We start from the raw sequence: 22,782 nt of genomic DNA, 5'->3' as shown, positions 1-22,782 counted from the left end.
ACAGCCATCTACAAGCCACGGAGGGGAGCCTCCTGGAAACTAACCCTGATGGCATCTTGGTCTTGGGCTTCTAGCTTTGAATTATGAGAAACTAATTATCTGCTGTTTTAATCACTCAACCTATGGTATGACTAAAAAATAAGCATGCCGTTCCTTACTAACGATGTTACTCTTGAGTCTATTTTTACTTCAGCTGATGGAAGCTTTTCTGGAACACATATTGAGAGACCAGCAGTTGTTTTAATTCTATAGAAGGCCTTGGTAGATCAGTAGATCAGACAGCTGCTGCATACGTTAGACCCAGTGTGATAGTGGGATTTTCAGACCTGTGAATGCAGTCATTGAAACCAGACCAACGTTGCTGTGACCAAGCGAAAGGAAGCTCGCAGGAGCACGTCTGTCACACCCACGGATTAGCCAAGACTGGCTTTCTCCTGGCTCTTGGTGTGCCTCACTCGGCAGTGGCCCCAAATTCATGGGTGGTAGGCGTCTCTCTTTCTCTCTTTCACCCCATTTATCAGATCCATTTCTACAACCAACAATTTCGTCAGTTCTCATCTGTCCACTGACTAGGTTTATTTACATAGAGCAGCATTTTTCAGTTAACAAACCATGACCCACCTTTTCCCTTGAAAACTCTCTTAGAGATACTCAAAGGCAGATTATGAGGAAAGGTGTCCAGGTGGGCCTTTGTTTGGACCAAGGCTTCACCATGCCTCCCCTCGGGTTACTCTCAATACAGCAGCCAGCATGATTGCCCCAGCTTAGATCAGGCTCCATCACTCCCATCTGACTCAGAGTCTTCACAGCAGAGGACAAGGCCCTCAGTGACCTCTCTAACCTCAGCTTCTACCCACTGCACTGGCCTCCACGCTGCACTTTGGACATGGCAATACGCCTTCAAGGTTTCTGCGCCCGCTCTTCCTCTCTTCTGGGAATGCATTGCCCAACCATCCACACAGCTCGCTTCCCACTTCCTCTGGGACTTGGCTCAAATGTCACCTCTCCAGGGAGGCCTTCTCTGACACCCCAAGTGAATAAAGCAACATTCCCTACCCCACCTCAGGGAGTCCTCTCCGGGTTTATCTTCTCCCTGGTGCTCTCTCTCCCTCAGACATGTTGACTGCCCTCTGACTTTCTTGCTTTCTTTCTCACTCTCTCATTCTTTCCCCTCTCCCCATCAGTTCAGTTCAGTTCAGTTCAGTTCAGTTGCTCAGTCGTGTCTGACTCTTTGCGACCCTGTGAATAGCAGACACGCCAGGCCTCCTTGTCCATCACCAACTCCCGGAGTTCACTCAGACTCACATCCATCGAGTCCGTGATGCCATCCAGCCATCTCATCCTCTGTCGTCCCCTTCTCCTCCTGCCCCCAATCCCTCCCAGCATCAGGGTCTTTTCCAATGAGTCAACTCTTCGCATGAGGTGGCCAAAGTATTGGAGTTTCAGCTTCAGCATCCTTCCTTCCAAAGAATACCCAGGGCTGATCTCCTTCAGAATGGACTGGTTGGATCTCCTTGCAGTCCAAGGGACTCTCAAGAGTCTTCTCCAACACCACAGTTCAAAAGCATCAATTCTTCGGGGCTCAGCTTTCTTCACAGTCCAACTCTCACATCCATACGTGACTACTGGAAAAACCATAGCCTTAACTAGACAGACCTTAGTCAACAGAGTAGTGTCTCTGCTTTTGGATATCCTATCTAGGTTGCTCATAACTTTTCTTCCAAGGAGTAAGCATCTTTTAATTTCATGGCTGCAGTCACCATCTGCAGTGATTTTGGAGCCCAAACCAGAAGGTAAATGCCAAGAGGAGAGAAACATTGTCTGCTACCTGCAGGATACTCAGTAGTAACTTTTTGCCTGGGCACTGGAAACCTGCTCCTTTAATGGAAGAGCAGTCAGAGGGGAGATGCAACCACCCTCGGCTATATCCTCCTCTGCTGCCTGTAGCTCTCCCTGGTCTCCAGATCTTACTCGGACAGAAAAAGAGAGAAGTTCCACAGACGAGCCTATGAGGTAGGGCTTCGGGCAGAAATAAGACCAGTTCCATGTGGGTCAAGACAAGAGGCCGTTCAGTGTTTGAGCCAGGCAGGGAGGATAAGCCAGTGGCCCTGGGCTCCCTGCCTCCCTCCTGCTGACGGCTACACTTCCCACCAGGGTTTTCTCAGCAATGGACTGCCTGAACTGGCACAGTATGACAAGATACTGGTTCTCTCAGCCCTCAGGCCACCTGTGCAGGGCCTGGAGCAGACAGTGTCTTGTCCACCACCTCCAGCATCTCAGACAACATCACCATTGTCCTCCTTGTCCTGTGATGCAAAGGGTTGGGACACGGTGCTTTTTCTCTTCCTCCAGGCAGCCTTCCCCTCTTCTCCTTCCATTCTGCTCTCCCTTGTTCCTGCTTGTTTTTCTCTCTTGTGCAATCCCTGCAGCCATGGGATCTTTTCTGCTATTGTAGAGATCCACTGGGCTTCCCTGGTGGCTCAGCTAGTAAAGAATCCACCTGCAATGTGGGAAACCCGTGTTCCATCCCTGGGTTGGGAAGATCTTCCTGGAGAAGGAAATGACTCCAGTATTCTGGCCTTGAAAACTCCATGGACTGTATAGTCCCTGGGGTCACAGAGTCAGACACGACTGAGTGACTTTCACTTTCATGGGGGTCCTATGGCCTTTCCAACAGAATGGGTTCCTACACCATGAGTGACCGCATGCTAAGAACTTCTGGCGCCTGCCACATGAAAACTCCTGAAATACCCTTCGTTAAACGGAGAAGCCTGCTCAGCAAAAGACAGAAGGTGAGAATACTTCAGCGGGCACTGCCCCTCGGAAAATGCCATTCTGAGATAAAACTGAGTTTTTCCTCTTTGAGACATAAAAATGTGTATTGTTAAAGGATGGTCCTCAGGCAGAAATGCCATTCAATGGGTTGTTTGCCAAAGAAGGTCATAGAAAAGTCTACATTGATAATATTAGTCTTCCTCATATCACCCCACCACCAGCTAGGACAGGATCCAGAACTCTCCAACCTTCTAAGGCACTCCTGGGTTGCTGAGAAGATCTTTTGTGCAGTTTTTCAACACAGAGGAGATTTGATGAGACACTGAATTCACCTCTTCACATTCCATTCCATTGCAAGGAAGATGGCCTTGAATTTTCACTTAAAAAATGTTAAATGGAACTAGTAAAAGAGCCCAGAAACTTACAAAAATCATTTGTTTTCCTATTACTTAGTCGACTTCCCTGGTAGCTCAGATGGTAAAGCGTCTGCCTGCAATATGGGAAACTCAGGTTCGATCCCCATGGCCTCCTAACACACATACAAGGGTAAAGAACTCATACAGTGTTAGTGTGTTTTTGAGGTCGTTTTCTTAGCAATGTGCCCACCGCTCCTGGTGATGCTCTCCACAGGTCTCACTCAGGAGCACTCGTCCTCGCAATGGAGGACACTGGCTGGTCATGTATTCTAGATGATTATTTTTCATCCACTTATACTTCCGTTTAATTTTCCTCATCATCTAGGGAAAACTTTGAAATCGTTTTCAAAGCTCAAAACCGGGGCTGGGACTAGGGCAAGATAAGTAGCTTGCCATTTTAAGAAGGTACTCACTCTCAGATGCTGGCCCTGTGTTTGAAGGCCTCCTTAAAGTTTGCAGCCTAGGCTCCGCACTCTTAGGATCATGCAAGTGACTGTCACCAATCTGGAGGCTACAGATAACAGCTTGGTCCAGGAATGTGGATGCAAGGGAAATTAAAGCTTGTGAGGCAGGAGATCTAGGTTCCAGACTTCTCTTGACCACTTCTACCATATTCCAGAAGGGGATACAGGGGACGAGAGGGTTGAATGGCATCACTGACTCAATGGACATGAGTTGGAGCAAGTTCTGGGAAATGGTGATGGACAGGGAAGCCCGGTGAGTTGCAGTCCATGGGGTCACAAAGAGCTAGACATGACTGAGCACCTGAACAACAATCGAATCTAAGATACCACTGATTGTACAAACACCATCACTTTATGTACCATTAAGAAAAAATAATGCTGCCCATTTAATTATGACATAATGGCATGCTGCTGCTGCTAAGTTGCATCAGTCATGTCTGATGCTGTGCGACCCCATAGAAGGCAGCCCACCAGGCTCCTCCGTCCCTGGGATTCTCCAGGCGAGAATACTGGAGTGGGTTGCCATTTTCTTCTCCAGTACATGAAAGTGAAGAGTGAAAGTGAAGTTACTCAGTCGTGTCTGACTCTTCGCGACCTCATGGACTGTCGCCCACCAGGCTCCTCCATCCATGGGATTCTCCAGGCAAGAGTACTGGAGTGGGTCACCATTGCCTTCTCCCATAATGGCATAATAATAGTCTTATAAGATACAAGAATTGGTTCCAATAGCCTCTCACAGGCTTGACTTTTGTCAACTATACTGAGGGATTTGGCAATTTCTCCTGCCTTTGGTTTAGTAACTTGACATAATAGGTAATCCTCTTGCATATATCTCAATAATGAAACATAAATTTAGCTCAATGTACTTGTAGGTATCTTTTCCATATTAAAAGCATTTGGCTCCATATTAAAAGCATTTGCAAAAAAAGAAGACTGAAATCGTATCATTTCTCCAATGACAAAATATTTTGCTTTATTAATATCAAATTTATCCACCCTGCTCTATTCCCTCTATGCTCTGTATAATCATGTGAACAATCATCTGTTTTAATGCCAAATCACAGTGTAACCTTTTTGAAATCACCTGAATCAATAATTAAATTCAAGATATGTATCATCAACAATGCACCTATCTCCACTGAAAAGCTGAAAATATCAGAAGGTGTTCAAGCTGGTTTTAGAAAAGGCAGAGGAACCAGAGATCAAATTGCCAACATCCACTGGATCGTGGAAAAAGCAAGAGAGTTCCAGAAAAACATCTATTTCTGCTTTATTGACTATGCCAAAGCCTTTGACTGTGAGGATCACAATGAACTGTGGAAAATTCTGAAAGAGATGGGAATACCAGACCACTTGACCTGCCTCTTGAGAAACCTATATGTAGGTCAGGAAGCAACAGTTAGAACTGGACATGGAACAACAGACTGGTTCCAAATAGGAAAAGGAGCACATCAAGGTTGTATATTGTCACCCTGCTTATTTAACTTCTATGCAGAGTACATCATGAGAAACGCTGGGCTGGAAGAAGCACAAGCTAGAATCAAGATTGCCAGGAGAAATATCAATAACCTCAGATATGCAGATGACACCACCCTTATGGCAGAAAGTGAAGAGGAACTAAAAAGCCGCTTGATGAAAGTGAAAGTGGAGAGTGAAAAAGTTGGCTTAAAGCTCAACATTCAGAAAACGAAGATCATGGCATGTGGTCCCATCACTTCATGGGAAATAGATGGGGAAACAGTGGAAACGGTGTCAGACTTTATTTTGGGGGGCTCCAAAATCACTGCAGATGGTGACTGCAGCCATGAAATTAAAAGATGCTTACTCCTTGGAAGGAAAGTTATGACCAACCTAGATAGCATAAAGCAGAGACATTACTTTGCCAACAAATGTCCATCTAGTCAAGGCTTTGGTTTTTCCAGTAGTCATGTATGGATGTGAGAGTTGGACTGTGAAGAAAGCTGAGCCCCGAAGAATTGATGCTTTTTAACTGTGGTGTTGGAGAAGACTCTTTAGAGTCCCTTGGACTGCAAGGAGATCCAACCAGTCCATTCTACAGGAGATCAGCCCTGGGTGTTCTTCGGAAGGAAGGATGCTGAAGCTGAAACTCCAATACTTTGGCCACCTCATGCGAAGAGTTGACTCATTGGAAAGGACCCTGATGCTGGGAGGGATTGGGGGCAGGAGGAGAAGGGGACGACAGAGGATGAGATGGCTGGATGGCATCACGGACTCGATGGATGTGAGTCTGAGTGAACTCCGGGAGTGGGTGATGGACAGGGAGGCCTGGCGTGCTGCAATTCATGGGGTCGCAAAGAGTCAGACACGACTGAGCGACTGAACTGAACTGAACTGAATACTTAGTAAATGCATTCACAGGCAATGACAAGTATATCACAACCACTGCCTGGCTGTCAGCAGTTGATAAGGTGCTGTCCCACCAGCAGGAGTGGTCACAGATCCAGATGGATAGTCAATTCACAACACCCTTGAATTCCTAGCTGTGCCCTTGCTTAGCTTCACAGTAGGACACACGACAGGAGATACAGTATATACAGGATCTGTGGTCTCATAGGCAGGCCAGCAACTACTCCCAATGCAGATCTGGCCTTGGCCTTCCTCTGCTTCGGGGGGGTGCACACAGTTGCTAGAGGTGATGTATATGGTTCAGCTCCAGAGAAGCCGCTGCCTTGGTTTCCTTTGGCCTCCGTATAGCTCTAGTCCACCAGGCCCAAGGCAACATGACCACTGCAAGCTCTCCTAGTCCCAGCGTGGTCCCAGGAACCTAGAGTTTCACAATAACCGAGACAGATAATTCACCCCAGGTATAGAGCAATCCACACTTCTGTTTCCAAGGAAAAGTTGCGGTGAGAACGTAAGTCTGAGGTTATCTTCTAAGGCAGATCAATGGGAAAATGTTTCTAACTCTCAGGTACCACTGACTGCAAAACACACCCTGGTTCTAGGGGCATTAAAATGGGCCAGGGTACATCTCAGAAAAACTGAAATGCTGCTCTCACATTTAACACTTTGACTGCCAAGCTGGGTGCCTCAACTGAAATGGGGCTATCATCTTAATGGGCGATTTGAGGGAATGGTCTCTGGTGTTGCTTTTCAGCTCTCAGATAGAACTGTGAGCCTGTGACTTTAATGTGTGTGAGCTGTTGATCTTTTACAATGGTTATTCAACAACCATGAGACCACAGCATGCACACGGAAGCCCTGGGAACTCCAGGAGCAACGCCTCTGGGTTGTCTGTACACTTGGGGTACAGGTTGGGGCAGACCACACTGAGCCCGTGAACTTCTGAAGTTGCAAAGTAATCAGAGTCCCATTTTTGAGCCCCCCTAGTATAGACCACGGAGAAGGCAATGGCACCCCACTCCAGTATTCTTGCCTGGAAAATCCCATGGACAGAGGAGCCTGGTAGGCTGCAGTCCATGGGGTCGCTAAGAGTCAGACACGACTGAGCGACTTCACTTTCACTTTTCACTTTCATGCATTGGAGAAGGAAATGGCAACCCACTCCAGTGTTCTTGCCTGGAGAGTCCCAGGGACGGGGGAGCCTGGTGGGCTGCCGTCTATGGGTTCACACAGAGTCGGACACAACTGAAGTGACTTAGCAGCAGCAGCAGTATAGGCCAAGTACTTTACATACATTATCTCATTTAATCAGCACAGTAACCCTGAAAGGTTAAGCATTACTCTTCCCATTTTACAGATGATAAAACTCTGCTGGTGAGTGATGGTGCTAGGATTAGAAACCCAGGCAGCCTGCTTCAGGATGCAAGCTCTTAATCAAAAGCTTACCACCTCCTACTTATAGTCACCTTGTCTCACATGAGATTTAATGCCATTAATAAAAGATTACTTGACACAAGTATTAATACTGGACCCCTTTAAAGAACACCCATGGAATTAAAAGAAAAAACACATTTTTTTTAGGCAATAGGGGAGGATGTGATGGGAAAAGAGAGAGGATTCCATGATGTAGCTTCAGAAACATATTGTCCTCCTCAAATAAAAACAGGTGATGACACCTCAGTATGTGCCATCTGACAGAGAATGTTATGGAATGAACTGTGTCCTGCCCAATTCACAGGCTGAAGTCCTAGCCTCAAGCACCTCTGAATGTAAAGGTATGTGGAGAGAGGTCATTTAAAAAGGTGATTAACATCAAATGAGGTCATTAGGGTAGGTCTTAATCCAGCAGGACTGATGCCTTTACAAAAAGAGAGCAGGACACAGACTTGCATGTAAGATAAGCCATATCTCACACTGAAATCCTCAGAAACCTGGGGTACCAAAAATGGGTATTTTAGGAGTTCATGTGCTGCTAGGTAAATCCATATTAAATTTGTGGATTTCAAGTAAAAAAAAAAAAGTCAAATACGGACAATTTTATTTATTCATCCTCTAACTGTACACATTTGCAGAAAAGACCTTGAACCCAACAAGTCCTACTAGCCCTACTTTACAAATGATACATCTGAGACCCACTCAGATACACTGATTCATCAAAAGCCCGAAAATGTGTTAAAGGAAGAACTAGATGGCAAATCAGAAATTACATTTCTTTTTGTGAACACAAGTAGGCAGTATCTATTAAAAAATACATACTAAATAGTAACCATGCTCTTTCATATAACAATTTCACCCCTAGGAATTAATCTACCAGAAATAACTGAACAGGTGTGCAGAAATATATAAACATGAAGACCCACAATGCTAGCCCCATACGTGATGTGAAAATTTAGAAATAATCCAAGTGCCGACGCACAGGGAATTGGTTGAATGAATAATAATTCGTCCATCTACATGCAAATCTATGTACTGTAGTTAAAAAGAAAGAGGTCAGCCTCTGCTCATATTAAAAGATGCCCAAATCATATTAAAAGCAAGAGAAGATACCTAGAAAAATAAAAACACAACTCATAAAATGTTTATTAATATCTGTGCACTGAGGGGTATAAAGTAGTCAACACTCAGTAGGTACTTTTTCCCTCCCCACCTCCTCCATCTTACACATCCCTTGAATTATTGCAAATGAACCCAAGGAGCTGGTGCAGCTCTACTGTCTACCAGCTGGGTGATCTCACGCAAGAAGCTTCAGTTCCCCCACCAGTCAGTTGAAAGAAATTATAGCACTTCCTTCAGAAGTTGTTGACAGGATTCCATGAGACTATGTACATAATGTGCTTAGAACAAAGCGTGGTGGATAGTAAGTGCTTAATAGATATGCAAAATTATGGTAATGATGATGTTATTCATCTCTGGAACCTGAAGAAACAAGGTTTCCTTAATTCGTGGTGTATTTACTTTTTTTAAAATCTCCTTTAAAAAATTATCTTGTAAGAAAACATAATAAATCATTCTGCTTATTTTCTTTACTGAAATTAAATAAAAAGACAGTGCTTTTAAAACCAGTGCTTACCCCAATAAACTCTAGCAATATTATGCATCCTCTAAAGACAATTTTGTTGTTTCATCACTGAAGTGATAAACTGCTTTTCTGAGAAGTTAATATTAACAGAGTCATTCCTAGGTAAATATATTATCAGGTATAACCCAAGGTGCCTCCATGAAATATGCGGTAGACCCAGCCCTCTTCTATTGAAGGATCAGTTTGGGTCTTTTCTACTCACTTAGGTTAAAGGGGTGATTATGGCAAAGGTCTTTCAAACGCACAGAAAGAACCTTTTATGCAACCATGCTGCTGCTGCTGCTAAGTCGCTTCAGTCATGTCCCACTCTGTGCGACCCCATGGACTGCAGCCTACCAGGCTCCTCCATCCATGGGATTTTCCAGGCAAGAGTACTGGAGTGGGTTGCCATTGCCTTCTGCTTAGGCAACCACATTCTGACTTAAAACAGGACTTTCTATTTGAGGTCCCTCCCAGGGCATTCTAAGTATTAACTAAACCAGCCAGGCTTATTTCCACAGATCTTAAGCCTGAAAGATTTGTGCAGCTCTATAAACAGAATAGAATTAAAATACAGTTCACCCAGAGTTCTGATTCTGATCCAGTATTTCTTTGGTCCATGTATGCTCTGTGGAACCAAGTACAGTCTAGACTCCAAAGAACCAGTGAGCATGGGAAAGCTATCAAAGCGTGGCAAATAACTGTCACAGAAACTCCCAGAATTAAAGGATCTTTTTGAGCCTTTTGTGGTAGCTGAGATCCAGACAGGTTATGTGTCTTGTCCCAAGTTTCGCAGCTGGTACATGTGGGGCTGGAACTCAGGTAGCATGCTTCCCAATAGCAATGCTCTTTCCCCTGCTGGAGAATTACTGTTCTTCTGTTTTGCTTCTTGGAAAACTGAGCCAAGTTAAAACAGCTCATTCAAGGTCAGAGGGGCAGTCAAGAAGAACTTGTGATGCCGACCAGCAGATTATACAATCCTAGAGGGCGGGTCCTCTGCCCCTCACCTACCCCCTCGGGCCCTGTGTAAATGTTTTGGTTGACACAACACACAAGAGTTTAGAGGAAGTGTCTCTTCTAGGTTTGCACTACGTGTTTAACTTCAGGTTCTGGCACACGCGCGTCAGTTATTATCAGAGCAGGCACGCCCCCCAGTGCCCCGATCCAGCGGGCCGCCAAGGTTGGGGGCGGGGGCCGATTAGCCACCACTCAACCAAGTGGTCTTGCAGCCCTAGAAACTCGCCCATAGCAACTCCTCAGCGATGTTTTTCTGGTTTTGCCAATCGGGAGACAGTAAACTGCTGTCAGATTGAGCCGGAAGGAGAATGGTTGGGCACGCCAGTCTTGAGGGTACAGAGGCGACTGCTGAACGCTGAATACCTCTAGTCAAGCTGTTATAAAGGCTAATGCAAGCCTCGCCTCCCACAACACTCCAGGGACCGTGTCCACTTGATCCTGGTAACTACGTGCACTTTCAGGTGACACTCCGACACCCACAAGGACCGCCCCCCCACCCCCCACCCCAAGTTCCGGGAGGCAGCTTCTGCCTTGGTCCAACGCCTCTCCTGTACCGTGGACCCTTCTCACCCGCACTTTTCCTGCAGCCCACACTGTGAGCCCCTTCTCTGAAGCTACATTCCATCTCCCCCACCGCAGGCTGGTAGTATAAACCTCACAGCAGGTCAAGGTGCCCAGCAAGCGCGGATGCGGGAGTTGGGCGCGCGCATGTGCGCGCGCGGGTGGGAGTGGGTCCCCGAATCCCAGAGGGCACGCTTCACCCAATCCCAGAGGGCTGGGGCAGCGGGGTTTAGCTTTTCGGGAGGGATAGCAGCTACGCAGCTACTGGAAGCACTCAGAGGAAGGCAAGGGACACCATGCTCGCCCAGAGACGGCGTGGGAAACTCGGGGCGCAACAGGAGTCAGTGCCACTGGCCCAACGGCGCTGCAGGTCGGCTCTTGCCCAGGGAAAGCGCCACACAGGCGCAGACGCACTGTTGGTGGGTGATGTGGTATCATTTGAAATTATAAATCGGACGGTCACAGCAGACAATCGAGGTGCGTCCCTCCTGGGAAGGAAGAAAGAAGTTGGACACGAGTACACGGAGGGGCTGGAGAGGGGAGAAGCCCCTCCGGACCTGCAGGGTGCCCGAAAGGGGTGCAGGGTCAGCTCTGGACTCGGGGGTGGTGGAAGGGGGAGGCTCGCCAGGCGTGCAGATCCAGCGCTCGGGGCTCACCTGGCCGGCGTTCGGAGGGTCCATGCTGGAGGCTGGCAGCCGTCAGGCGCTCGAGCGGTGCCCGTGGCCCGCACCGCAGCCCCGCACAGAGGGCACAGGGCGGCTGCACCCCGCACTCGGGCCTCCTGCCCCGCGCCAAGAGGCCTGTCGTCCGAGGGACTCTGGCCGCGAGCCTGAGCCTCTTTGCCTTCACTCTCCAGGCACGCCTGGAGCCGGCGAGTGCCTGGGTCCTAGCGCCCCTCCCGGGGTGTGAAGCCCGACTCGGAGCCTGCTCGGCGCCCCTCTAGCTATTCCCCCCACCCCACTCGAGGGGGGTTAGGGCTAAGGGCCGGCGCTGCCCAGCCTGGCGCTTCTCAGGACTGGGAATCTGGACAGGGAGCTTCTTTCTCACCACGCCCACCCTTCCCAGTTTCATCTTCATGTGCTGCGGCTGCTAAGTCGCTTCAGTCCTGTCCGACTCTGTGCGACCCCATAGACGGCAGCCCACCAGGCTGCCCGTCCCTGGGATTCTCCAGGCAAGAACACTGGAGTGGGTTGCCATTGCCTTCTCCATGTGCTTCTGCTCCCCAAGAAAACACGGAAGTATCGGATTTGCCTCCTTCTTCACTCAAATCCGTGTACACTATCATTTTAAAGAGATTCCGTCACAGACAGCAGTCATGACAGATCACAGATAGTTCTTCCTCAAACTGAAAGCAAGACTTCTGTATTCAGATGAATTTGTAAAGGACACTCCACTATGTGTCTATCGTGGAACTGGGGGTGGGTGATGGGGTATTGTCCTTCAGCCTTAACTGTGGGGACAAGTTACCAACGTGAATCAAACGTGGATCAAGACAAAGGTCCTGGTCCCCTTCCTGCCTCCTCCCAGTCTGTTTAGGGAGCTGGAATCAAAGGCCTGCGCAGATACGGTGAAGCTTCCAGAGACTTTGGAAAAGTAAAGAATCGAGCCCAGTTAAATGCTTCAGCTGCAAATTAGCCTGGCCTCCTGCTCCTGGTTCCTATCACACCTGCCCATACCTGGCTCCTTTGGTGGAGGGATGTCTAACAAAGACCTAGGGAGCATTTACAAAGGCCCCTCCTTTCTCAACTGCCCACAGGGCTGAGTCAGTCCAGTTAAAACCAAGATCAACAACAGTGATCTTTTCCTGCTGACTTTCTCATCCAGAGAGGCTGATGAAATTTCTAATGGCAGGAAAGGAAAACAAGTCATCTTTAGAAGTAAAACCTATTGCACAGGACATGGAGAGAGACAAAAAGAAGTATTATTATGTCGGCATTAGCCATTATCCATAAAGGCCAACCATGAGCCACGAGAGCAGTATGAATACAGCCTTTCATGTCTTTTTTTAAAGAGCTCCAAACCTTTTCCCTCAAGAGCACTGCTCTCTGTATGGACCAACTCTAAGACGATCTCCAGCCATCCCCACTTCCTAATGTTCATGCCTTTGAGGACTCCCCACCCCTTGAATGTTAGGTAAGTTGTGACTTGCCTCTTATCCATTAAGTATGGCAAGGGTGATGGGATGTCTTTTCAAAGACTATGGTACTGTCTTGATAGGAGATGCTCTCTTTTGCTGGTTTTGATAAAGCAATAGCCATGTTGGGGAGGCCCATGTGGCAAAGAACCTAAGGGGCCTCTGGCCTAGAGCCAGTAAGAAACTGAGGCTCTTCGTCCAACAAACTGCAAAGTTTCCTGCCAACAACCAGAAAAGCCCAAAAGTGAACCCTCCTCTCACTGAGCCTTGAGATGAGACTGTATCCTCAGCTAACACAGAGCACCTGCAAAACCATGCTTACCTTCTGACCCACAGAAACTGTGAGATAATATATGTGTGTGTTTAAGCCACTAAATTTGTGGTGGTGTGTTATATACAACAGCAAAACTAATACACTGCCTCCATCCACAGATGGAAATGTAAGGCAAAGGAGATTAGGTAAAAGAGTTAAGGTCACTGAAATCAGCAGCATAATCTATCATCATTTCACTATCATAGCCTGAATAGACAAGGAAGGCTTTCCCAGTGGTAAAGAATCTGCCTGGCAATGCAGGAGACGCAGGCAGGAGACGTGGGTTTGATCTCCAGGTTGGGAAGATCCCCTGGAGGAGGAAATGGCAACCCACTCCAGACCTTGCCTGGAAAATCCCATGGAGAGAGGAGCTTGGCAGGCTACAGTCTGTGGGGTCGCAAAGGAGACAGACACAACTTAGCGACTGAGCACACAGACAGGGAAGAGCGCAACAGCTCAGGCATCTGCAGGTCAAAGGGCAAGTTCAGGTTGAGCCTTGGAGAGGGGTACACCCAGCAGGTAAAAGGACAGACTGAAGAACTCAGGGTAGGTCAACCCAAGCAAAAAGAACAAATAAATATCTTCATAAAGTAAAGTAAGAGGAAAACAAGAAAACCACTAACAATGAGAAGATGCGGAAAGGTAAAGGCCCCAGATCCTCTGAATCTCTTTTCTCGTTGTCTATTAAAAACAAAACAAAAACAAAAACAAAACCACATCATTCACTCCTGGAAGTGTGGGGGATTTTCCAGAATAGCTGCTCAAGAAGTCCTAGGAGGCCAGTAGCACATGGTACGGGCTTGTGACAACCAGCAGGTCATCTGTTGTTCCCATGATACCGTATAAAAACAGATGGTGTCTCAAAACGATCAGCCAGCCTTGAGGGTCCGCACGTATTCGTGAGCTTTTCGATATCTTTAGACACCTAGTGTTAAAAGTTGTCTATCCCATCCCAGCTAAAATACAGCAAAATTGAGGCTAACACTTAACCCTGTTATATACCTTGAAGGGTATTATGGAGTGATGTGTGATTTTTAAAGAGAGAGGGAGAAAAAGGAAAGAAAGAAGGAAGGGAGGGAGGAGAGGGACAGGGAACTAAAGCGAAGGGGAGGAAAGGAAGAAGGGAAGAAGGGAAGAGAACCCCGAAGCACAGAGTTCCCAGTCTAGCAGAGGGGCTGCTGAGAGGCCTATCACAGCATAAGAAGGCGCTGTTCTCACTCTTCCTGTTGCCTGCTGGACATCTCCACGAGAGTCCCGCCCACATTCCACAAGAAGAATGTTTCTGAACCAGGAAGCATCCATCTCCCCACCGAATCTGAGTCCCGGTGGTTAATGCCAGTAACGCCTCTCCCAATTCAAACCGTAGCCGTGCAGCTTCCCTCCCTCTCTGTGCCAACCAGCCACCTGTGGGGTCGTGGCCTGTCCCTCCTCCGGCGCCCCTACTGGCAGGAGTGATACACTGCCTGCCTCTCCTAAGCTAGGTGAGTAGCGAGAGCCAACATGGGATGATTTAACTCACAGCGGTCAGAGTCCAGCCTACCCACTGCTCATGCCCATAATGTCTCCTCCACCCAGATTTTACACAGCTTGTCATTTCCTCTAAGTGGTTTCTTTTTTTTCATTTCTCTAATTGGTCCAGCATTGCTCTATCCTAAAGTTGAAAACTATAAATATTTCTACCTGTGGCAACTCCTTGTGCCTTTAAAGCCTTCATAAGACTGTGGATCTGACACTCCCTTCTGCTCTGAAGAGCAACTTAACACAATGCTTACTTAGGAAGAATATCCATTTATGGGGTAAAAGGAAATGGGCAGCAAATCCAATGGCACCCATTCCACAGCTTTGCCCATGGCTCGATGCGTCTAGCTGTTTCGAATATGGGAGAGAGCACAACAGCTTCCGGTTGGCTGTTGACTGTTGGTTTTTGGTGGCCCCAGACTTGTGGTGGAATCTGTTTCAGGTCTATAACCCAACAGGCAGAAAAATACACTGGGAGAGTAAAAAGCTGTTTTCCTATAGGGAATAAATGGAAGTCTGACCACACATGAGTGGAAAAGCAGCAGTTATATATTAATAACAAGACTTTGATTCCACTGATAAGGTTAAAACAAACGAGACACACCTTTTTGGCTTCTCTGAACATACCACTGGCCATTCTTTGAAGACTGAAGATGCTGATGGTGCTGACAAGCTGGTATTTATACGATTGCTAAAGTATAAAAGACCAGTACTTTCAAGTGCTGCCTGCATTTGACAGTTTCTGGAGAAACTAAGTCCATGGTTTACCTTCTATGGCAATATATGCATTAAACTTGTGTTGTAACTCTTCCAGCCAGTTGGTTTACCATTATTCCATTACCACCACCCCTATCCTGAACCAGAGGGATACACAGACAGTAACATGACTGACCTTCCGACAACAGAGAAACAGACTCTGAGAGGTCACTGGGTATCACCTGTGGCCTCCCTTGCTCTAAATATGTGAGTAGATTCAGTCTTCCTAATCATAGGGAAATCTCAGCCTGAATCTTGCAAAGCTCCCCTAAGAAAACACGACCCATCTCCTACATAACTGCAGACCAGACCTTCTGCAACCTGGATCCCTGTTGTCAGAAGGGCTCAAGTCAGAGACACAGAGGAACAGAAAGTTTTGAGCAAACCTGTATTGTCACATGGACAGGCATTAGCTCTATGGCTTAGAGTTATAGATTTGCAAAGATTAAACATGAAACTGGAAAAGTGAGCATTATCAGTAAAATCTCCCTCATCATTATTTTTCAGCAGGAGGCCATAAGCATAAAGTTGCACTTGAATCTGAAGAGAAGCCACTGTGCCAAGTGCCTGCCACATATTCCTTTCAGTGTGCTTGAGACCAAGCCCCTCCTCCAATCGTCACTGATTCTTACACCCAGCATTTATGCTTTCAAACTGTGGTGCTAGAGAAGACTCTTGAGAGTTCCTTGGACTGCAAGGAGATCAAACAAATCAATCCTAAAGGAAATCAATCCTGGACATTTATTGGAAGGACTGATGCTGAATCTGAAACTCCAATACTTTGGCCACCTGGTGCAAAGAGGCAACTCATCGGAAACGATGCTGATGCTGGGAAAGATTGAGAGCAGGAGGAAGAGGGGGCAACAGAGGAGGAAATGCTTAGATGGCATCACTGACTCAATGGACATGAGTTTGGACAAACTCCAGGAGACAATGAAGGACGAGGAAGGCCGGCGGGCTGCAGTCCATGGGGTTGCCAAGAGTCAGACACGACTGAGCAACTGAACAAGAATGGATGTATAAAAGAGATTGAAGACACGGTGAATCCATACTGCTTATGTGCTAGTGGAGGAAGAGACAATTACCATGAAAAAATAAGAGAGAGAGATCATTTTAACATGAGCTGAAGGTAATAAAACAAATTATTGCAATAGAAAGAGAAGGGTAAAGGCGACGCTGGGAGGTCAGAGATGGCTTCCGTGGGAAGGGATGTTTGAACTGACACAAAGATTACCTCAAGGAGCTGGGAAAGCAAAGATCTGAGGGAAGAGGATCCAAGGGAGGAGAAGAGCAAATGTAGAATTCTGAAGGCCTCACAAGCTTAGTAAGTTTCAGGAAGAGACAAGAGGCCACTGTGGGTATGGCCAGGTGCAACAAGAAGCCTGGTGACGGTGTTAAGCAGAGAAGAAACATGGTACAATTTGCTTTTTTAACAGATCCTCTGGCCGCTGTATAGAGAATCCATTCTAGGCATTCACAGGGCAGCAGGAGGCCGCTGGAGCAATCCAAGTGAGAGGTGGTGATGATGGAGGAGAAAGGGGCAGAGGCTGTGGAGACAGTCAGGTTGGGGCTGTAGGGTCTTGAGGGTGAGGCCAACAGGACTCGAGACGGAGTGCCCGGGGGGAGTGGAGCGAGGAGAGAGAAGAGACAACAACACCACCTAGGTTTGGGGCCTGAGCAGTCAGGTGGACAGTGGACCCATTCACTCAGATGGGGAAGGGCGAGGCAGGAGCAGGAAAAGAATGGGTGGGAAGTCAACAGCTCCGGTTTGACCCTGTTCAGCTCCAGTCTCCGCAAGAGATCCAACTGGAGATGTGAAGCAAGCCGCTGGATCTCTGAGTCTGGAGCTCAGGAGAAAGGTCAGGGCTGGACTCCCGCGTTTGGGAGTCATCTGTGTGCAGCTGCTACTGTTAGCCCTGCGGCCAATCATCAGAAAGGGCGCAGAACCACAGGCCACGTCTGCCAACTCATTGAGGTTCCACAGAAGGTGCCAGCAAAGGGGCCGGGCCGGCTGATAGGAGGAAAACCCACGCAAAGAGAAGGAAACTATTTTAACCAAATTGCCCACTGATATGAAGAGCTTTATGGAGCACTTCTGAAAGATTTTACGCCAGGACTAGACATGCAGATCGGTACATTATAAATATAAATTTGGGGGTGAAGGCAAGCACAGGTTGCAGAAGGCTAACGGAGCCAGAGAAACAACTAAGAATAATCCAGAAGAGCAGAGGAGAGCCTGAAGTAGAGCACTGGTATCAGGAATGGAGAGGAGGGGGAGAATAAGAAAGAAACCCAAGGACACAATAGGACTTGGAAGCCAATGGGCTCTGAGTGGGCGGCTCTTGGATGCTGGTATGAACCACTAAGACAGGCACTGGTTGGGCAAAAGCAGGAACTCTGGTGAGAGGGTCTGAGTCGGGGGTCAGAGGTGCCTGTGGAAGATAGGAAAGACGTCTACCAGGTAAGAGGAAACAGGTCTGCAGGTGACAGGAAATGTTTGGACTGGAGCTAAAAATTCAGGCATCATCAACATAAAGATGAGAGAGGAGGCTCTGAGCAGGAGAGCTGTGGATCTAGCCTTGAAGGTTTTCAAGAGGTGAACAGAGAGAGGGCTGGACACGGAGACTTGAGTGGATGGTCAGAAAGTAAGGTACCTGCCCTCCGGCCAGATGTGGGTCCCAGCCCAACATCTTCCAGGCTAAGGCTGACAAAAACCCGGAAGGCTGCAAGTGGAGAGAGTTACTCCCTAACAGAACTAGCATTCTTCTAGAAAGTGAAATACAGTTCTACACACACACAAACACAGTTAACTCAACAAAGCTTTCTGGGGTTGGATGTTTTATCTGCCTTTAAAAAATTAAGTGGAGGAGGTAGGAGTGAATTAAAAAAACAAAAACAAAAAAACACTTCTATTTTCCAAATTTATCTAAGAAGTAAAATGCAATTTAATCAAATTCTCACAACTATAGCAGGCTTTAAAAATGAGATAAAGTAAGAAGCATCTGCCCCTTAGATTTTGACCACTCTATTTCTTGTTTCCCCCTCTGCTTCTCCTCCCCAACTTATATTTTTCCTCCCATCACTAGTCATCATATTCAAGTGAAAGGCAAGAATGTTCTGATTAACAAAACCTCTGGGAATGAAGTGCACTTGTAACAAAATCACCCATGTTTTAAAACCAGTCAACCACCTTCATAAATCAGGCAGATTTGTATTAACACACATCGGGCGGGTCCATAAGAACATTTCCGAGACCTTGGACCCTATGTTCAGCTGCTAGAGACTAAGAAAAAAAAGAAAAAACCAAACAAATGAACATGGATAAACAAACGAACCTCCTCACATACGTTCCATTTGTTTGCAAAGAGTTAAAGGTAGAATACTGATCCTCAAAAAAAATTCTGCAGTCAATGAGGTTTATCTAGACACCCCCCAGCCTCCCTTTCTGTACCTGTTCTCTCCCCTCTCCAATCCTCCTGACCTCGGGGAGGAAGAAGGAATGAACTCTCCACTTGAGTTCACTGATTGGCGGATGGCACTTGGTGTGAATGCATCTGAGACCAAATGTTACCTTAGGCAGTAATGTTGGTTTCAAGACTTTTGCTTACTTATCTACTTACTGGAACTTACTTTCTTATTTCCTTATCGGGTGGGTGGGCGAGAAGGCATGGGTAGATGCCAGCAATAAAGTAAACAAGTGGGACAATCCTTCAGGACTCCACTTGCCTCCTGGGAGACCTCCAGCCCATGTAGGCTGCCACCCGAGGCTGCCACAGCGGCCCTCGATCTCTGTAGCTGTCATCAACACTGCTGTTTCCTGCGTCACGTCCACAGCTTCTACCAAACTAAGTTCCTTGAGAGCAAAGACTGGATCTGTCTTAATTTTGTATTCCCAGACAAAAAAATGAGCACTTGATTAATGTTCACTGAATGCATAAATGAATGAGTGAACTGAGGTTGGGATCCAGGAGTTATAATGTTGTCCTTTTAAGCTGCCGGAGAAGATGGAAAGACTCTCCTTTATCTTTCAAACACCATCAAACGGCCTTTGTTCCCTGGGAGGTGCTTTGACCTAAAAAGTACTAGAAGCAGGAAAACAAACACCATCGTCACCTGCTTCTTCTGGGTCTGAAAATGTTAAGTCCTGACCCTAACTCTGGATTCTCCCAAGACCCCAGACCCACATTTATGTTGCTGGGTACTCTTGATGTTTCATCCATCACGTTATTCAGATAAATGGTTATTGGGGTCTACGAAGCTCCAGGCACAATGCTAGGTATGGAGGACTCAATGATCAAGAAACCCAGCCCAGACCCTACGTTCACCAACTTTATAATCTGGCTGAGATATATTTAGGGACCTATTCCAGCCAAAGCCTCCTTCGCCAACCACCATTCACCTATCCATCCGATCTATCTTCTGTGTTTCTTAATTTTATATACCTTCCCGAGAACAACAGAGGGGGTTGGAATACATTTGTTAAATAAAGGCTACACTAGTTTGGGTTGTTCTGGCACCATATTATCAAAGCTAAAAATATTAAAAAGCTAAAAAGGCTTGTGTTGGATAGCCTTTGTCTGCCCTTCCAGATGGACTCTCTGTCTCTCCTCCCCAACCCTGTGCCAGGGGAGGCTGACCTGTAGGGAACACATCACGGGCCCCTTGGTCTCTGGCTGCCAGCTGGCTTCAGCAACGGAGGCACCAGCACAGGATGGCAGCAGGGCAGGAGTCATGTGTCTCCATGGTAGCACAAAGCTCTCTCAGTCCCAGCATCGGCTGCATCTCTGGGCCTGTTCCCATCTTCCCAGTGGCATGTTACCATCGGCCCCTGGTGGTAACGGCTTCTCAGGTCTTGTTAGCCCGTGGAAACTGCGTCATTGCTTATCGGGTCCCCTTAAGTCTGCCGACTACCCACACCTGTTTAGGACAAGCCTTCATCTGTTTCCTGCTGCTGCTGCTAAGTCATTTCAGTCGTGTCCGACTCTGTGCGACCCCATGGACAGCAGCCCACCAGGCTCCCCTGTCCACAGGATTCTCTAGGCAAGAATACTGGAGTGGGCTGCCATTTCCTTCTCCAATGCATGAAAGTGAAAAGTGAAAGTGAAGTTGCTCAGACCCTCAGTGACCCCATGGACTGCAGCCTTCCAGGCTCCTCCGTCCATGGGATTTTCCAGGCAAGAGTACTGGAACGGGGTGCCATTGCCTTCTCTGCATCTGTTTCCTAAAGGAACTCCAATACAAAGCCCGTTTCTTTCAGCCTCCTGGGGTAGAGTCACAGATTCCTAAAGAAAAGGGTCTACTCTCAGTCTGGGGCCTTCACAGCTATTTGCAGCCACTCCGTGATTTTTACTACCATCAGCCTACACAGGCTGATTTCTTAGAACATATCCTATGGGTTAGACAAAGGTGGTGTAGTGGTACAGAATCCACCCGCCAATGCAGGGGACGCAGGCTCAATCCCTAGGTCAGGAAGACCTCCTGGAGTAAGAAATGGCAACCCACTTCAGTATTTCTTGTCTGGAAGATTCCATGGAGAAAGGAGTCTGGCGGGCTACAGTTCATGGGGTCACAAAGAGTCAGACAGACTCAGCATGTACATACATGTGCCAAAACAAAGGTCAGGCCTGAGATGCCAACTAAAAATGCACACGAGGAATCAAGTGACAAGTGCTTGGTATTTCAAATTCCAGCTGGTGGAGTCAAGTTCAAACTTTGGATGTGAGGCTGATATCAACCAATTCTATCTCCTTCCCCAGGTCACACCCCAAACAGGACAAGTGACCTCCCCCTCCTTTCGTTCACAAACCTGTCTCTGCCTGGAATGCCTTCCCCACCACCCCCTGCTTTAATCCTGTGTGTCTAATCCCTTCCCACCCTACAATGTTTGGTGCACATGGCTTCTCCATAAATGGTCAAGAAAATAACTTTTTCCCTCCAGATATGTGGAGTATTTTGTTTGTACTCATTCATACCACTTACCACTCACTTGTGTTAAAATTATTTGTGTCTAGGTGTTTTCTCACTCCTACCACTTCTAGAGTCCTGAGGGTGGGACAATGTCTTATATATCTGTTGTTCCCACGACAGTGCTTCAAAACTGGACAGTCCTAACTAGGTGCTCGTTGAGTGACTAAATAAAAGTATGAATCAACCACCAAAATTATTTTCCCTTGGAATGGTGATATAACTGCTTCTGAGTCTCAGAAGACCAAACCATATTTCACATTTTCAGCCCGAAATAGCAAATTCATAAAACAAATGGCACTAAATTTGAGGAGAAATATTTTCAGATTGTTTCCATATGTGTTGCTATATATAACGGGTTTATGCAATATTTTAAATCAAACTCAACACCATGTGGTCATGTATCTTAGAAGCTCATGATGATGGCATAGATCAGAACTTAAAACAATAACAGAAAAGTTCTTAAAGGTTTGTCCATTGATCCTTCAGTTCTGCTTATTCCCTCACTGTTTCATTTCCAGTCTTGTCCCCGATGTCTCTTCCTGTCTGTGACTTCCGTCTTCCCTAGGCAGAACTGCTCTCTCTCCTGAGTCTTTATTGCCCTCCGTACAGACCTTTGTTATGGCTTTTATCCCACTGCTCTGTGTAATATTCATGTGTCCTTGTCCCGCCGTCATCACCTACCTCCGTCTTCCCAACCCCTAGCGTGGCGCCTGGCATGGAGTGAGGACTCAATAAATGTACTCAGAATTGAACCGGCCTAAGGCTAACTTTGTCTTCAAAAATCTAACCCAGGCTTTCCTTGGCTTCAAATCCTATGATATTTATAAACTGCATGAGATGTAGGAAACCACACACATACACCTGCCCTTTGGAAGCGGTATCCAGATTCCTTACCTATAGTCAGCTACTGACCCGGATCCCAGTTGGGGTGACACAGGTTCCTGCCACATGAACTCTTTTTGCTTGCAGCTCCAGGAAAGCAGCAATTCAGCATCGTGTTCCTCTAGCTAAAATAGAAACCCCTTGAGACAGGGTCATGTTTCAAGCCAGGGAAAGGAGGGAGCAAAGAAAACTAGAATGAACTGAACACCTGATCTGTGCTCAGCCCTTTGCATGTTAGTTTCACAATATCTCAGGGCCAGCACCACTCCACCAGCCCCATGTGGCAGCAGGGCATCACCAAGGGTCAATGGAACCGTTGTTCTTAGGCATACTACCACTGGCGATGGCTCTGCTGGGGTAAATTTCAGGATGGGGATAAGGGTCAGGTTCATCTCCAACATCACCCCAAACCACTGCCTTGAGGACACTGACCTTCCATTACCTGAAGCCCCTAGGTCTTTCCCACATCAGAGTGTTGGCACATGCTCTTCCTTCTCTGCTCACTGGTCACATCTCCACTCTTCTCCTGGCTAATTCCTACAGATCCTCTAGGCCAG

The 22,782-nt window shown here is 47.1% G+C and overlaps 1 protein-coding gene across 1 annotated transcript in view; it reads right to left on the bottom strand.

The window, feature by feature from the left end:
* The window catches only part of PDE8B (phosphodiesterase 8B), a 274,177-nt gene extending 251,867 nt beyond the window's left edge, over positions 1-22,310 (bottom strand). Inside the window, exon 1 of the mRNA XM_052646127.1 lies at positions 22,238-22,310. The gene's annotated coding sequence lies outside the window, so the exon portion shown is untranslated. The remainder of the gene's footprint in view (positions 1-22,237) is intronic.
* Between the last annotated feature and the right edge of the window lie 472 nt (positions 22,311-22,782).

The sequence above is a fragment of the Budorcas taxicolor genome, chromosome 10, assembly GCF_023091745.1.
Source record: "Budorcas taxicolor isolate Tak-1 chromosome 10, Takin1.1, whole genome shotgun sequence".
Taxonomy (NCBI): Eukaryota; Metazoa; Chordata; class Mammalia; order Artiodactyla; family Bovidae; genus Budorcas; species Budorcas taxicolor.
Note: the sequence above shows the minus strand (reverse complement) of the source record. Positions and strands in the feature narration are given on the sequence as shown.